The sequence below is a fragment of the Myiozetetes cayanensis genome, unplaced genomic scaffold, assembly GCF_022539395.1.
Source record: "Myiozetetes cayanensis isolate MyiCay16 unplaced genomic scaffold, myiCay2020 scf31, whole genome shotgun sequence".
Classification (NCBI taxonomy): Eukaryota; Metazoa; Chordata; class Aves; order Passeriformes; family Tyrannidae; genus Myiozetetes; species Myiozetetes cayanensis.
Genome location: NW_026087533.1, coordinates 1,992,448 through 2,010,311, shown reverse-complemented (window position 1 = coordinate 2,010,311; position 17,864 = coordinate 1,992,448). Strand labels below are relative to the sequence as shown.

At 51.5% G+C, this 17,864-nt stretch overlaps 1 protein-coding gene across 1 annotated transcript in view; it reads left to right on the top strand.

Moving 5' to 3' along the window:
* The window catches only part of EPB41 (erythrocyte membrane protein band 4.1), a 777,038-nt gene extending 764,334 nt beyond the window's left edge, over positions 1–12,704 (top strand). Inside the window, exon 23 of the transcript XR_007630137.1 lies at positions 12,694–12,704. The gene's annotated coding sequence lies outside the window, so the exon portion shown is untranslated. The remainder of the gene's footprint in view (positions 1–12,693) is intronic.
* Positions 12,705–17,864: the final 5,160 nt, after the last annotated feature.

Below are 17,864 nucleotides of genomic sequence, written 5' to 3'. Positions count from 1 at the left end.
GTAGGTACGAGATCGGAAGCAAAAAAAAAAGGTGAGAAAAGAAAACAAACGCAAAACACAACCGGCGCTGAGGTTTAACGAGCAAATCCCTCCCCTGGCACGTCTCTGATTTCAGAGCTGGCGAGAAACATTCACACCACAATCCATCTTCCAGGTGTTACCCTCATCTCCAAACACCTCCCCGCTCCACCGATCCCTGGCTGCAGCTCCTTGGAGGTTTGTTTCACACAGGAAGGTGCTATTATTCCCCGTTTTCTGCACCCCCAGGTCTCCCGAGGCCCTAAAAAGACGCTCATAATTTATCCCCCGACTCGGGATGACTCCTCTTGGGCTGAGCAGTGAATGTTTTAAAAGCAATTCCCACTTTTTTTTTTTTTTTTTTTTCCTTTTTCCAGGCTGCCTGGCTGGTGTGGCTGCCACCCACCCAGCTGGAGGCTTGTTTTACCATGGGTTGCTAAGTTGCTCACACTAAATATTAGATGAGACATCAGGTACGCAGTCGTCTCCAAAGCACAGCTTGGCTCCTTCCCAGCCTCTTGCAGGGACCACACACCACGCTGGCAAACACAGATGGCAGCGTGGAACAAGTGGTTTCCCCAGCTCCTGCCTGTGTTGGGAACACAATGGGAGTGTTGGGAACACAATGGGAGTGTTGGGAACACAGTGGGAGTGTTGGGAACACAAGTCCAGGCGCAGGGTGAAAGTCTCACCTAGAATGTCCCATCAGATCACGCCATGGGGACACCAGACCTGTCCTTCTGCCCCTGGGGGAGTTGTTGCAGCACCTGCAGGGTGCTGGGGATCTCCTGGGTTTCAGTGGAAGGGCCAAGTTACTTCTGTCAAAATTTAGAGGCCTTTGGTTCTAAATGAATCTGTCCTGTGAGAAAGGAGGAGATGAAAGACCTGGGATTGAGGGATGTGGGAGTATCAGGGCAGGTCTTTGCTCCTCCAAAGCCTGCAAGATATTGGGAAAGGGACAAGCTCTCCAAGGGAGAAACAAGAGAGGAGAAGAGCCCTGGGATGGGATGATGTGCTGAGGGATTTCATGGGATTTCTTGGTTCCCCCTTGACCCATCTTACAGAATCCCAGAATGTGCTGAGCTGGAAGGGACCCCCAAGGACCATCCAGTCCAACCCTCAGCCCTGCACAGGCCCAGCCCCAAGAGTCACCCCCTGTGCCCCAGAGGATCAGCCAAAGCCTCCTGCAGCTCTGGCAGCCTTGGGGCTGTGCCCACTGCCCTGGGGAGCCTGTTCAGTGCCCAACCAGCCTGTGGGGGAAGAACCTTTCCCTGAGATCCAAGCTGAGCCTGCCCTGACACAGCTCCAGCCATTCCCTGGGGGCTGTCCCTGGTGTCCCTGAGTAATGTCAGGTGTGTGACCCCCAGGGTTAGTTATTTTCCCCACTCCTGCTCTCAAAGAGTGAAAGGAAACAGCAGAGAAGATAAACTTTGGGATGGGTGGAGGAAACCCAAGTCAGAGACTGAAATACCTTGAGCAGCTCGGCAGGGGCAGGTGGGGCAGATCAAGGTGGGGGAATCCACCTTGCTGAGCCCTGGATTTCTCCCCTTCTGCACCAGCCCTCAGAAATTCCTACCAGGAGTGCCAAATGTGGAGCTGGAAGGAGTGGAGGGAGGTTTGAAGAACAGAGAGCACATTTGCTGCAGGCTCTGCGTGCGGGAGATTTATTTGATCTAATAAATTAAGCATTAAAACAGAGCCCACCATCCCTCTCTGCACAGCACCTGGGTGGGTTTTTTCTTTTTTTTTTCTTTTTGCCTCTCTTGCAATTATTTCATCTGCCAACACAAACAATAAATTCTGTCAGGGCTCTTTTTAGTGCACTGAACACATCTCTGACTGGTGCTTAAGGCAGGAGGCTCTTCCTTGGGTTTAGCCAAGACTTTGATTAAGAAATATTTGAGAGAGGGGGGGGAAAAAAACAACACTTATTTTAACAGGGCAAGAGTGGGGGAGGGTGATCAAGCACGATGAAAGAGGAAACCTTGTCACTGTGTCATGTTTAATTTGGTTCCTTGCCAGGTTGCTCAATTCAATTCAAATTCATGATCACACCTTGATGAATTCGATGGGGAAATTAAAATTTAACTATCTGCTCATGAAATGTTCATGCTGTTGGTTGTGTTTAATGACTAAAGACAGGATATGTGGAGTCAAAAAAAAGGCAGAGGAAAGTCTGGTTTGCTATCAGGACACTCTGTAAAATGTGTTTAATCCTCTGGGTTTCATATTGAGAAGCAAATATGAGCTCAGAGAGAAAAGGGGTTCCCAGGAAGTTTAGGGACAGGGGTTTTCCCCCAGGTTTGTGCAAGGGATGTGCTCAGGACCTTCAGGAACTCCAGGAGAGCCCATGGGCTGGTGGAGGAACCTGCAGTGGGGGATTTTGGGCTGATCCACAGCTCTTGAGTGCCCTTGAAGGTGGTTCCTGGGCCCAGCCCAACCCTGCTCCGTCACTGGGCTCTGTGATGCTGCTCAGGAGGGGCTGGGTCGTGGTGGTGCCAAGGCAGAAGCAGCCCTGCCTCGTTGGTCCCACCTCAGAAAGGCACTGCAGCCCTCCCTGGGTCATCAGCTCCCTTCCCTCCAGGACAAGGTCCTGCTGGAGATGGGATGGAGATGCAGTGGGAGTCAGTCAGGAGTGTTTCCCACTCCACAGCAGCTTGGAGGACTCCAGGAGACACCTGACAGCTCCTGGAAGACCTTTTGTGTCACTGCCAGAGCTCCCCAGTGGTGGGGGATCCATCTCATGGGGACTCAGGTTCTTGGGTAAGAATTGTTCAGGTTGGAAAAGCCCTCTGAGATCATCGAGTCCAACCACCCTCTCCCCAGCACTGCCAAGGCCACCACTGCCCCCTGTCCCCAAGGGCCACATCCACACGATTCCTAAATCCCTCCAGGGATTTAGGCAGCTGTTCCAGGGCTGGACAGCCCTTTCCATGAGTTGATGGAGGTGCCTCAGCTCTGGTGGGAAGGAGGAGCAGCCAAGTGGCACATCTGGAGGGGTGGGAACTGTCCCTGCTCTGCTGGGTGTGACACAGCTCAGCTGATTTACTCCACCAAAATCCTCACTCCTGAGCTGCTCTGGGGGGTGAGATGGACCAGGAACAACAAAGAAGCCTTCAGGTATCACAGAGAGGGGGGATTAATGTGTAAATTAGAAGATCTGTGCCCTCCCCAGCCCCACCAAGCCCTGCTCCAGGCTCAGAGCTGTTGCTGTCTCAGCAGGGAGTTTCAATCAGCTCCACTTCAGCCCCTCCAAAATATATAAAATATTGTCACACTGGAGCAGCTGGGGCACAGGGAGGGGGGGCAGTGAATGAAACCAGCAGGGCTGGCTTTGCTTTCACTCTGGGTTCTCTGCAAAGTTATCCAGAAACTGCCCCACTGATCACTGAACACTCCATAAAACCAGGAGTGGGAGGCCTGGAGTGCTGCTGGATCCAGGGAAAGAGCAACTTCCCTGCAGATGTCTGAGAAAAGAAGTGAAAAAGGGAGGAAAAAAAAAGAAAAAAAAGGAAAAAAAAAGGAAAAAAAAAGAAGAGGAAAAAAAAAGAAAGAAAAAAAGAAAAAAGAGGTCAACTGGAACAGGAGCACATTCCAGCCTCCTCCCTCCTCGATTCCTGGGAAACAAGGAGGATGTTCTGGGAGAATCCAAAACCTGTAAGGGCTGCAAATCCCAGAAATTTCTCCAGATTTTACTCATTTCTGCAGAAATAAACACTTCACTTGTTCGAAGGCAACCTGTGAGGAACCTTTGCACTGGTTGACAATTGCTATTAACAAATATTCCTTCAGCCTCAGGAGAAACTTCAACCTCCTCATCCTTCCAGGATGCTGGGAAGCCCAGCAGAGCCCTCCTGCCTCCAGAGTTTTGGTCCTTTGTCCTTCCAACCTGTGGTAGGGATGAGCAGAGCTAAGAACACGGAGCATCTTCTGCTTTTATTTATCCTCTAGCTTTATTCTTTTACAGGAAAATTTAGATTTTTTCGTCTGGTAGATTTCTTTTAATCGAGTGGTTTGTTTTATAAGTGGAATATTCATTGATGTTAGAGGACCCAGCCAAGCCTGAGAGCCCTTGTGCTACACGAGTAACATCTGAAAAAACCCCTGAGAACCTCTGAGCACCTGCAGTCTGACAGGTTGGGGTGGCACAGAAGGTCTTCACCAAGGTGACAACAGAGGCTGGAAGGCCAGCCGAGGAAAACATAATCACAGGGTGGGGGTTAGAGACAGATAAATTGCTTATAAGGTCAGCAGGAATCTCTGTGTTCATCAGACCATGAGAGCTGTGTCAGCCTTTTCATCTCCAAGCTGGATGAGGGCACCTGGTGGGGTTCAGTGCTGGGAAACTCCGGGAACTCCTTTTTGACACCGTGAATTCTGCAGCTCGACCTTCCCCCTCCCGGGGGGATTCGGGAGAGCTCCCGAGCTGAAAGGCAGGGTTTGGAATGCTGCAGGGAGCTGCCGGCGGCGGGGAAAGGGGGACACAGCACTTGGGAGGGGGAGAGGAAGGACATATTCCCTGGGAATTCCCACATTCCCTCCTAAAACTGCCCCCTTGGGACTGTTCACTCCCAAGCAACCAGCCCTGCCCTGCCTTCCCCATCCCGACGGCAGATTGTTACCTTCAGATATGCAAAGCGATGCAAATGAGGTATAAAGACGTTAATTGTGCCGAAGGAAATTAACTGCTCATTAAGTCAAACTTCCTGCTCGATTATTTCCATTACTGTCCCTCCTTTTGCAGCGAGAGGAAAGGACACGCAGCAGCCGGGATGCTCCAGACATTCCCTCTTTCCCACAGCCTCCCTACCCCTGTCCTCCCACAAGGAGGCTGCTCAGCCCTTCCCATCCCCACCGGTGCTCCCGACTGGAGCCATGGACACATCTCTGGGCACTGCTGAGGTCCCCAAGGTGAAGTCCCCAAGGGCAGGACACGTCTGGGAGCGGGATCTGCTCCGTCCGCGCCGCTGCACGACTGGGATGGAATCAGTTCGCGTCCCCCACCGCACTTATAACAACGCTGATGAAAAGCCTGCAAATCTTCCTCGGAGGGAAACCAGGAGATGAAAGCCTGGGGAGGTGTTAATGGTCAAATCGGATCGGGCAGCGCGTTGGGAAATGTGTTGTGAAGAGTCGGTTTGTGACAGGCGGCGAAACGACCCAGCGATTTAGCGCCCACACTCGTTGCCATCCCTTGTTTTTGTCCGCAGAGATGCCCGGACTGATATCCCAAGTCATCCCTCACGCTGGCAACTTTCATCTCGTTCCACTCAAGCAAGGCCTGTAAACTGCCTTCGTTAGAACAATTAAATTACAGAGGCGGCATTTACACAAATCCTGGCCAGTCACCGATGGCAGCACTTAGAGCTGCCCGTGCTCCCCAATCCATCAGGGACAAGGATCAGGTTTGCCAGCCTGGCTGGTTAAAATATTTACAGAGGAAATATTGCCAAGGGGTGGCTCTGAATGATCCCAGCTCGTGGTGACACGCAGAGATCCCCATCCCCACAGAGTGGATGTGCCTGAAACTCGTGGGGATCTGCTCCAGAGGAATCAGGGAAGGAGCTAAACCCAGGCTGGGAAGGGGAGGAGTAGAAGGAAAGGGTAAACAGCTTCTCCAGCACCACGAGAAGTCAAGAGCAGGTCAACCTGCACGTCCCTCTCTTGTCCCAGGCAGGACAACAGTGGCTGTGAGGGCAGGGATGGAGCACAACAGACATATATCCCACCCCCCCTGCAGTGCCTCCCCAGCCCTTGCAGCTCAGAAGGGGTTTTTCTATGCAGTTATTTCCATTATTTCCCCTCAATGGGTTTCCTTCCATGCACTTCCCACTTTCCCGTTGTAAACTTGCAGCAGATTCCTGCAGCAAGGATTCCCACAGCCCAGCTCCTCCTTTGGTCTGAGCTGGACCTGCCTGTTGCTGACACCATCCACATCCCCTAAATCTCACTCTGGAAGAGGACAAATCCCTGTTTCCACCTGCCTTCCCTCCTAGGGGTGAGGTGATGCTCCTGGAGCACCCATGAGAGGGGCTGAGCAGCCCCTGCTGCACGTGGTTCTTCCTCATCCCGTTCTGATTTTGTTGCATCCCCAGCTGCCCAGGCTGGGGTTGGCTGCCCCTCCCTGCTCCTGCTCCATGGCAGAGCCTCCTCCAAAGCTCTGGGAGATGAGCTGGGATTTGCCTGGATGTGAGAAGACAAAGGAAGGTCCTAACCAGTGTTTTCTCCACCACACATCGCCCCACAAACTTCATACTCCTACTTCAGCATCGCAGGAGGAGCCACATGGACTCAAAACCCCTTTGAGAATCCCAGAATGTGCTGAGCTGGGAGGGACCCCCAAGGACCATCCAGTCCAACCCTCAGCCCTGCACAGGCCCAGCCCCAAGAGTCACCCCCTGTGCCCCAGAGGATCAGCCAAAGCCTCCTGCAGCTCTGGCAGCCTTGGGGCTGTGCCCACTGCCCTGGGGAGCCTGTTCAGTGCCCAACCAGCCTGTGGGGGAAGAACCTTTCCCTGAGATGCCACCCTGAGCCTGCCCTGACACAGCTCCAGCCTGTGTTGTGTCACACTGGTGTGTTATGGAGGGTTGAAGTGCCCACTGTGCTGATTTTCCTTCAGCTCCTCCCTTGCAGGGATGGCAAATCTTCATGGGGCACCTCGTGCCTGATTAATTTTATGGACTGCAGTGGGTCAAGGTTGATTTCTTTTCCAAATAAAATATCAGTTTAAGAGCAACTCCTCATGCTGGTGGCTCGGGGACACAGGGGGGGCATTTTATTGGCCTGTGTAGATTCCTTGCTGGCTGGTTTTATTCTTTAATAAAACCTTTTAGCAGAGCTGTGGCTTCTTGTTGCCTCACAATTAGGGAGGGAACAACCAGTGCTCAACTCCAGCACAGAAGTTTATAAAACCAGCTGAGAAATGCAGGGAGAACCTCTAAGAACAATGAAGGCAGAGCTGCTGGCTGCTAATGAGGAGGAAATGTGTTATTTTTAGCAATCCAAGAAGGTGGAAGGTGAAAAAAACCCCACAAAAACAACACAAGAACAAAGGAAATCTATAGCCCAATCTTGGAAGCCAAAAAGAAGTGCCAGGAAAAATAGTGTGAGCTGGTTTCTCTGCAGGGTAATTCCTTCTCTGGTGGGAAGGAGGGGACTTGGCTGGCAGGGCCTCCAGGTGTGAGGGGCTGGATCAGAGGAGCTTCCTGGACCAGGAATCTGGTCAGTAAATCCAAACTGGGGGAGCTGAGGTCCCCTCCTGGCTCCACCCAGCAGGGACAGCAGCTCAGGAGCAGGGGGAGGGTGGCAGGGAGGGAGCCCTGGGGCACAGAGCTGTCCCTGGCACCAGAGCAGCTGCTTTGGGCTCTGCCCCAACCCCCAGAACCCCCAGATCAGTTTTTACATCACAGTCACAGGAGGGACCTGAGGGACAGGGCACTGAGGGCCGTGCTGGGTTCAGCATCACAGCAGGTCCAGCTGTTGTGTGAATCAACACCAAAATAATTCCCCATCAGGGGATGTCCAAGTGCACAGAACAGAGAGCAGGACCAGGGCAGAGGAGGAAGGTATTTTTTAACACAGCTCATCCTGCTTCTACTAAAAAACATTGTTCCAGGCTGGAAGTGACTGCCTGCCAGTGAAGATCCTGCCAGGAGGACTGTCCTGTGTTGTGGGTTCCCCAGGTGATCACCCCACACTGCAGGATTCTGATCTCACACCAGCAATTGCATTTCCAGCTCCAACTCCAGCTCCTGGAGCTGCCAGGCACTGAGGGGATGTGACACTAATCAGCTGGTGGATCCAGCCTGGAAGCAAAATGAGGGGAATAAAACTGATTGACTTGCCCAGCAGCTTTGCCAGGGCACTCTGGGGCACATCCCTGCCCTCCCAAGCTGCCACATCACATTCCCACAGCAGCACCATGTGGGGTCCTGGGCAGAACATTTGCTGGCAAGCTGAGGCTTCCCAAATCCAGCCTGGAGCATCCAGAGGGGGAAGGCTTGCCAGGAAGAGCAGCAGACAATGCCCCCCATCCCTGCCTCCTCCCTGAGCACCGAGCTGCTGCTTCCTGGAGCTGCAAGGGATGGGCAGCATTCCTGGCTCCCTCCTCCATGGCTCTGCTCCCTCCAGGCAGGATCTGTGGTCCTGCTTTTGCAGGCAGGGAGCAGAGAGGAACCTTGGCACGGGACAGGAGGGGGAGCCTGCAGAGTCGACTTTGTGGCTTCCTTCTTTGTGGCTTCCTTCTTTCTTCCTTACAAATCTGTGAAAAGGAAATGCCTTCCCTCTCTTTAACCCTTTTATCCCCTCCCTACTCGTGCTTTTGCAGCTCTTTGGGCCTCCAACTCCAGGGGTTTCAGGGCAGCCCACTGCAGGTGTTGGGGGTGTTGGGGAGGGGCTCCTTCCTGGCACCAGATTCATCCAGCCTCGGACACAAACCTTGGCCACTCTGTTAGGACTTCTCCTTGGAGTTAATCCTTGTCCTTTCCCAGCCCCAGCAGGGTGCTGTGAGCACACATGGGACAAGGCTTTTCCTTGTGCCATTCCCAGCTCCACCTCCACCTTGGCACCAGCAGGACTGCCCCACAAGGTGTCACAAGGCAGGGTGTCCCCAGACCTGCTGGTGGAGGATTAGAGAGCTGTGTGGTACGGGCAGAGCCCTCAGACATTGGACTTGGCATTTACCCATCTTGTCTCCTTGTAACATCATGAAAAAAAAAAGAAAATAAACCAAAAAACCAGTGGCAGGAGCTGCAAGAAGCTGCAGAGGGTCCACCCTCCCCAGCCCTGCCATGGAGTAGAAACATAGCCTGTGATTACAAAAGCAATTCTGCAGCACAGGGTGATGAGCCCTGGGCACAGAGGGGCTACAAACCTGGTTGATTCTGTGATTCTGGATTCTAAGCCCCGTCCAACCTGGCCTTGGACACTTCCAGGGATCCAGGGGCAGCCACAGCTTCTCTGCCCAACCTGTGCCAGGGCCTCCCCACCCTCACAGGGAGGGATTTACCCCTAATATCTGATCTAAATCTCTCCTCTTTTAGTTCAAACCCCTTCCCCTTTGTCCTGTCAACCATCAGCAGCAATCACCTCGACCTTACCAAGGGCAGAACCTCGTGCAGGTCCCTGCCCTGCTTTAGACACCACAACAAGTTGCAGTTCAAGGAGCTCATTCCCTGTCTGGCCAAGAGCTGCTGTCATTTCCTGCACCGCTTTCCAGGGCTGATGGATTGAAAACAATCAGCTGCTTCTGTTCCTTTCTTTGAGGAAAACACAGGCTGGAGCAAACTCTGGCAGCACATGTTGATTTCTGATAAAATAATTCATCCAAATGCCTATGCAAATCAGCCCTTGGCTGATAATCACTAAAAAAAAAAAAATTTAATACTGTAAATATAATGAAAACATAATTAGCAATTAAAGGCAGGGGTGACAGGCTGGTGCTGTGGATGGGAATGCTGGGAGTGTTGTTGTGCATCTGAATGGTGCTGGAAAGCAGCACTTTCCAGGGATGGCGTTTGAAGTCCTGCAAGACGTGAATGAAGACACTTTTGTGGGTGAAGATCTCAGCAGCTCCAACAGCTCAGGGGTCACTGAGGTTAATCCTGTCCTCCCTCAAAGGATGCTGGTGTGTTTATCTCCCAGGCTCAGCAATCCCTGGTGGGTGGAAAAGTGGCTGGAAAACAAGGCTCCCAGGACAAAGTATTTGTCAGCCTGGGATTGGGAGATCTTCTGTTCAGTCCTCCTTCTTCTCTTCTGCATTTCCCTGCCACTGACCTGCTGGTGAAGATCAGATTTCCAAGCTCAGTGTTCAGCTTTGGAGGGCACGACTGTGGATCCCAGAATCCCAGAATGTGCTGAGCTGGAAGGGACCCCCAAGGACCATCCAGTCCAACCCTCAGCCCTGCACAGGCCCAGCCCCAAGAGTCACCCCCTGTGCCCCAGAGGATCAGCCAAAGCCTCCTGCAGCTCTGGCAGCCTTGGGGCTGTGCCCACTGCCCTGGGGAGCCTGTTCAGTGCCCAACCAGCCTGTGGGGGAAGAACCTTTCCCTGAGATCCACCCTGAGCCTGCCCTGACACAGCTCCAGCCATTCCCATTTCCACCTTTAATGATGGAGAATCAGGAATTTAAATCCAGAACCCCAAACATCAGGTTTGCACCCTTTGGCCTCTCCCCTGGGCTCCAGACCCTCCTCTGGTGCCTCCTTCCCAAGGACAGCCAGGAATGTCACTCAGCAGCCCAAGCTTTTGTGTCAGCTGAGTGTCTGCTCCTCACATCACACCAGGGGGATCCAAAGGGATAATTGAGCTGCTGGTGTTTACGAAGCCCTTGGAGACCTTTGGGTGATGTTTCTGACCCTGAGGGGTTTGCACAAAGGTGACATCCCAACCCTGCCAGGCCTTTCCACCCCACCCACACCGTGGCCGTGCCCAAGTTCATTCTGCAGCTGTTCAGTTCACAAAATAACACACTCAAAGGCTCTGCCTGGGTCTAACTGTGTCAGTGACCTAAAAACCTCCGTTTCCTTACTTTAAAAGCTTCAAAAAAACCCAAAAATTGTACACAAGGGTGTTTTTGTCCATCGTGTCCAGCTCTGGGCTCAGATCTTCACAGATGGCCCCACCAGCCTGTTCAGGGCTGAGATCTGAACCAGCTCATTTATCAGCGCTGGCTGAAACCCAGAATTTATCTTCCATGGGCAAGTCTGACATTTTAAGCTCCTTTTTTCAGTCCAAATCCAAACCCAAACAGTCCAGATTTAAAAACTCCCCGAGGAGGAGAAAGTTTCTAAAAATGTTGCTGTCACATAGTGGAAATATTATCTTGTACCTGGCCAGGTCTATTCTAGGATCCAGCCTCAAGTCTCAGCTTTAATAAGAATGGGATTTAGCTCAGGACAGCAAATGTTTGACTCATGTCAAAGGAATGTCTATATGTTTTGGGAGAGAAATGAAAATAAAAAAAAAGGGAAAATATTCATTTTTCTGCTTTCCTGGGTGAAAACCTCTTTGCAATCAGGTATGTTTGTGGTTTTTTTTCCTTTGAGATGTTCCAATAATGACAGGAGCCCATTCTGAGAGTGCTTAGGAGCAATTGTTATCTTTAGTGCTGAGGACTTGAAAGGGATTTTGGAGCCCTGTGGAGCTCAGCAACGAGGGTGGTTTCTACCTGCCCTCCAGCCCAGACATGCCTGGAGCCAGGAAGCTCCTTTGAAACCCCCTTTTGAACTATTTTTTCCAAGGAAACCTTGGAAAAACTCCAAGCCAGGAGTTTTTCCAGCTCCCAGCTTCACCCCAGGGCGTGAGACCTGTTGGGCTCCTTGGTCAGCCCCAAACTTGAATCAGATTTATCCATCAGAGCTTGGCATGAAAAAGGAGAGTTACTACGTGTTGCCACGAGGGATTTATATCTAAAGTAATAACTTAATGCCACAGCAAATGCTTTAATTTCTTTGTGGTATAAATTAGCATAATAATCTGATAATGATACATTAGAGCCTGGAAAAAAAAATAGAGAAAAAAAAAAAAAAAGGGAAAAAGAAATCACACATGGCTCAGCATTCCAGGAATTAAAAAGCAAGGAAAGGCTTCATTTTTGACTCTGTGTTTACTGATCTCTCATCTTCTGTGCCAGAAGCATCTGCTGGGGTTTACTGAAATCAAGGAATCAGAATCTGCTGAGTGGGAAGGGACCCCCAAGGATCATCCAAGTCCAACCCCTCAGCCCTGCACAGACACCCCAACAATCCCACCCTGTCCCTCAGAGCGTTGTCCAAACCCTCCCTGAGGTTGGATCTCAGGGAAAGGTCCTTCCCCCAGAGCCTGGTTGGGCACTGAACATAAATACCCAGGTGGGAAGATACAAATCATCCTATCAGCCCTGGGGGAGAGGAGATGCCCCAGAAATATTTGTTGGGATTCTGTTACTCTCTCAGTGGATCAGGCCCAGCCTCCACACACTGATTTGGGAGGCAAGAAGCCTCTCAGAGAGTTTTGTGCAGTCCCCAGCTCATCAAGGATTCAAATGTAATAACACCGTTTATAATGGATTTAAGGGGGGAAAAAAAAAATAATTCCCTTCATGCATAATTTATTTACTCCACAAACATTTATAGTGGAAAATGTGCTGTGTTAGCTGGGAAAACTGCACAGCCAGCAAAGGGAGGGCAGAATTCCCACCCCTCCCCTTCATCCCACGGGTCAAAGGGATATTTGAGGTTGTCAGGTGCTCCTGGTCCTGATGGAAATCAGTCATTCCAGGCTGAGCTGTTGCCTCAGAAACAGACCCCAGCCCTGATTTCCAGCCTGGTGCTCCACATGTGTCATCCTGAATCCCCCTGCCCAGCCCATGTGGCAAGAATTCCCAGGAATTTTGGAGTCTGGATCCTCTGCCCTGCCCCGTGGTGCTGTTTGTGTTGTGACAAAACAGGCTGAGCCTGAGTCCCTCTGCCTTGGAGGAGTCTCAGGCTGCAACCTGGCATCACAAATCCTTAGAGGGGATCAAAAATACTCCAGGAGATCCCTGGGAGGAGTCTCATATAGATCCTGGAAGATGCAGGTTCCATGAAAAGAGAAAAAAAAACATCTCAGGTACCTTTCTGGAGGAGTCTGGAGCTGCTCATGGGATATCAAGTGCTCCACTCAGAGAGGAGAGGAGATGCTTGGGAAGAGTCTTAGATGATTCCAGGAGGACACTAAAATCCCCTTGGGACTCCTGGAGATGCCTGGGAAGAGTCTTGGATGGTTCCAGAAGCTCTCCTGGAGCTGTTTTTTCCCCTCCAGAGAGTTTGGGGATGATCCTGTGGGGGTGGATGGTCCAAGAAGGGGCCTCCACCAGAGCTGAGGTCCCACAGTTGTGTCCCACAGACACACCTGATGCTGGGAGAGACGAGATTATTGCTGGGTTTCACCTGGAACAGGGAGATGGAAGCAACTGTGAGGGACAGGAGGGATTGGGGGGGCTCATTGCTGGTCTTGCACTAATTAATCCTCTCCTCCCTTCCCCCCCCTGCCTGACAAGAGGTTGAGTTCAGCCCTTCTGGGGCTCAGTGACCTCTCTATGACCTGGGAACTGGCTCTCAACAAGCCCCAGGGAAAAGGGGCAACCATAAATTTCCCTTCGCTCCCTGAAATAAATTACGAGAAATTAATGCCCCATAATGAGACAATTTGTCACTGCTGATGGGCCTGGCTTTAGCAGAGGGTTTAAAACAGCACCATTAATTTATATGGCTTTGCTATTTAATACTTAAACAGGATGAATCTTGCTATAAAGGCAGTTTACTTGGAAAGCAGGGAAAGAGGAGGGGAAGAGTGGGTGTCTCTGGCAGCAAACTGACTTTTGCCTTCAGTAAAAGAAATGTGGTTTCAGCCCTGTAAATTCAGCTGATGGATGCAAATCCTCTTGGGAAACTGGTTGAGACCCCTAAAAGTCAAAGATGGCAATGAAAACAGGAACATCCAATCTCCAGGGCCCATCCCTACATGCCCAGCAAGGTGTGTGGCTCCTGCTTTGCACTAATTATTCCTAAATTCTCCCATCTCTGGGACAATTGGCTGCTGGTCAGGCCATGAACAAAACCAGCAAGGGAGACCTGGATTCCAGAGAGAAATCAGAGCTGCCTGTAAGGTGGACTCTCCTCCTGCTGGAGAGGGACTCTGGAGAAGGGCAGAGTGACAGCACAAGGGGGAATGAGATTAAACTAAAGGGAAAAGGTTGAGATGGGACATGATGAGAAAATCCTTCCCTGGGAGGGTGGGCAGGCCCTGGCACAGGTTGGGCAGAGAAGCTGTGGCTGCCCCTGGAATCCCTGGAAGTGTCCAAGGCCAGGTTGGAGCAACCTGGGCTCATGGAAGGTGTCCCTGCCCATGGCAGGGGGTGGGACTGGGTGATCTTTAAGGTCCCTTCCAACCCTTCTCCACTCCACGTCCTGCCAGTCTGCCCCTCTCTGCCTCTGGAAAGGCTGGGATGGCAGGACTGAGGTATTTAAGCACCAAAAAGCCCCTGAACCCTTTGGATGGAGCTCCTCCACTCCTGTTTTCCAGGCAGAAGGTTCATGCCAGGTTCATCCCCACGGTGCCCTGTCCCTGTCTCTCCATGTGGTGTCTTGCCAAGCCCTGGAACATTTTCAGAGGTCACTGCAGGAGCAATCCTTCAGCTCTGATCCTTCCTTTGGATCTTTCCCTGCTGCAGACACAGAGGGGGAATCACAGCTCATAAAGCAGCTCCATCTTGCAGGGTAAGGACTGCTCAGCCTGTACCTGCTCAGGGGCCCTTGGGAGATACATTTAATTAAACTCCCATTTTCCGAGCTCTGCTCGCTCCCTCCTCCCAGAGATCTTTATTCTTATCGTGGTTATTTTTCCACAGCCAATCTTGTGATTTGAGAGATCTCTGCTTGCTTGCTTTCTTCTCACAGAGGGCACACCTGCCCTGCCAGGGTGGGGGTCACAAAGGGAAGGGGGTGACCCCCAAGGGCCCCAGCTCTGCCCCAAGCCAGGGGCAAACACCTGAGCTGCTGGAGGTCTTCACCCTAATCAGATTTACTTCTTACACATCCTAATTAGAGATCATTTGGGGTGGCATAAATTTAGTAAGGCCCATCCACACACAGGGATTCTCCAGATGGGAAGAACCTTCCAGCAAAGTACCTTTTACTTTCTCTCCTGAACTTCTGCCTCTGGAAAAAAAGGACTTTCAGCAGCTCCAACAGTGCTACAGGCACTGTGAGAGGACCTGGGCTGGCTCCTCTGAATGTCCCAGGAACTTGGAGGAATCACTGAATTCCCTTCCCAGCTGGAGTTGATGGAAAACAAAGATTTGGGACTGCTGTGGTTTATGAACCTGATGTGATTCTGCAGTGGGATGGCAGGAAATCTCCCTGGGTGAAAGTGATGGTGCCAGAGCTTCTGGCCTGGAAGTGAAAAGGCCAAGCTTTCAGTTCAGGGCTTCTCTGGAGAGGCCAGAAAATGTCACCCTGGCCCTCAGAAACCTTCCCCTCAGGGAAAATACTCTCATCAGAAGTTTCAACTGGAACAAAGCATTTCATTTCGAGGGAAGGAACGGGGTCAAAATATTCCAGCTGGTTGATCTTCTGGGACAGACGTGGAGCTGTTTTATTCCTGCTCTCAAGGTTGTCTCTCATCATCTCAACTTCATCTCCCTCCAGTGATGCTCCTGACACAGGTGAAGCCTTTCAACCCTTTGTTTCCCACAGAATCCTTTAGGTTTTAAAAGACCTTTAAAATCATCGAGTCCAACCATCTCCCAGCACTGCCAAGGCCACCGCTGTCCCATGTCCCCAAGTGCCACATCCACAGGGCTTTGAAACCCCTCCAGGGATGGGGGCAGCTGTGCCAGGGCTGGACAACCTTTTCCAGGCAGAAATTTTCCCAATATCCCATCTAAACCTCCCCTGGCACAGCTGGAGGCCGTTCCCTCTCCTCCTGTCCCTGTTCCCTGGGAGCAGAGCCCGACCCCCCCTGGCTCCCCCCTCCTGTCAGGGATTGCAGAGCCAGAAGGTCCCCCCTGAGCCTCCTTTTCTCCAGGCTGAGCCCCCCCAGCTCCCTCAGCTGCTCCTGCTGCTCCAGCCCCTTCCCAGGACACCTCCAGCCCCTCCATGTCTTGTCCTGAGGGGTCCAAAAGTGGTTCAAGGTGTGCCCAGCACGGGGTGGGGGGACAATCAAAGGCTTTGCAAACCCAGGTGTCCATCACATGGACCATCACAAACTTAACCTCAGATATTTTGCTCTTCATCTGCTGGCACAGGCACTTATTTTTTGGGGAGGGGTGGAGGCATCAGGTGGTTTTCCCTTAACACAGCTCTCATCTCACAGAATTCCAAGCTGCAGGGTGAGTTATCTGCCACCCAAAGTCTGCTCTTCAAATTAATGCTCCAAGTCAAACTCAGGATTAAGATGGGGGTGATTTCAATGGCAGAACATATTTAAAATTAAATTAGCTTAATCCACTTAAATTTCCCGTGGGGAATTTGGATGCTCTTATCCCAGAACCAGGGTGCACCCAGTGGGGTTTAACAACACATGGACTGCTGTTCACTCTTCTTTCAGGTGCTGTTTGGGGCTTGTTCTGCCTTCTCTTTGTATCTTCAGCAGATAAAACACTTCATGAAGCTCATCCAGCCCTTCAGGACCTCAATTTTCCCTTTAAGTTTCGGCAGGTGGATTCCTCCCTGTGTCAGGAACAAAGGCAGCAGCGAGTCCTGTTCGTGTGACATTTATGGGATGCACCAACCCTGAGGACTTGACCATGTCCCCCCCCAGATCAATGAGCTCAAGAGAGCAGACATCCCATTTATTTTTATGGGATTTAGCCCAGTGAAAAATCCCAGGTGTGCCCAGAATTTGGGTCCCAGCTCTGGAGAAAGGGCAGCAACACCCCCAACGTGCCTATCCAGCTGCTCAGTGGGCAAACCCAAACCATTCCTCTTCCCTTCTCCCCTCCTGGAGCACGAGGAGCTTTCATTACCCTGATCACTGGTTTAGTTTGCAGAGCATCAAAGGTAATGAATGGCCATAAAATTACCTATTGCTGTTTCATTCTGTAACCCACTGTATTTCTTTTTATGGCCAGCTTGTTCCACACTCTGATCACTCCATCCTGCAGGTTTGGCTCAGCACTCATTTCATTCCCATTATCCCTGGGCACAGGGTAATATAAGCAATAATCTCGGCCTATTATTCTGACAACACAAAACCCCATTAAGGTCGAGGGTTCAAGAACTCATCCGACTTTGGTGGAACGTGGGCTCGTTAAAATCAGCCCCAAATGCCACTTGAAGAGCCAGAAGATCTCTGGGAGAGTGGGAGCAGGAGGGACAAATTCTTTTTTTTTTTTTTTTTTTTTATTTTCACTCCCCAACACTGAAGGGAGTGTCCAGCAGCAGGATTTTCATCCTATGAGGGATCCCAAGGGGGTTTTAGCAACAAGATTTCCATCCCATGAGAAATCCTAATTTTTGGGAGTGTTTCTTCAGTCCAAACCAGAAGGAGATTCAGGAGATGTTGCCCACAAATGCCCTGCTCTACCCCCACAAGGCAGATATTGGCAGCAGGGGTGGCTGGCAGGTCCCTGGCACTGAGTGAGGAATGAGAAGGGGACAACACTCCTTGGATGAGGTGACATTCCCAGCAGGGAGATCAAGGCACCAAATGACAAACAGGATGTAAGGAACACAAAATACCCCCAAAAAACGGGTCTGTAAGTGTGTAAATTGGTAAGGGGGAGGTCAAAGAAGTGTCTGGTGCACTTTCAGCAGAGGGGAACAGGCAGTGCCATATTCCACAGAATCATGGAATTATTAAGGTTGGAAAAGCCCTTCAAGGTCATCAAATCCCCCCTGTGCCCCATCCCCACCTTGTCCCCCAGCCCAGAGCACTGAGTGCCACGTCCTGTCCTTCCTTGGACACCTCCAGGGGTGGGGACTCCAAACCCCCCTGGGCAGCCCCTGCCAATGTTTAACAACTCTTTCCATGAGGAAATTCCTGCTGATGTCCAACCTGAGCCTCCCCTGGCACAGCCTGGAGGCCGTTCCCTCTCCTCCTGTCCCTGTTCCCTGGGAGCAGATCCCATCAAGTCCAACCTGTGACTGATCCCCACCTTGTGCCACATCCACTCATTCCTTGGACACCTCCAGGGATGGGGATCCACCATCCCTGTCCATGAGGACAATGGGAAGATGCCCCAAAGAGTCTGACCTGAAGCACAGAGAGTCTGTGGTCTTTCTGGTGCCTTTTCCATCAGAGCAACACCTCAGTGTGAGCCTTGTGCTGCAGCATCCTCCCTGCACCAAAGGCCCTCCAAGGCACCTCCTGCTGCTCCAAGGCCC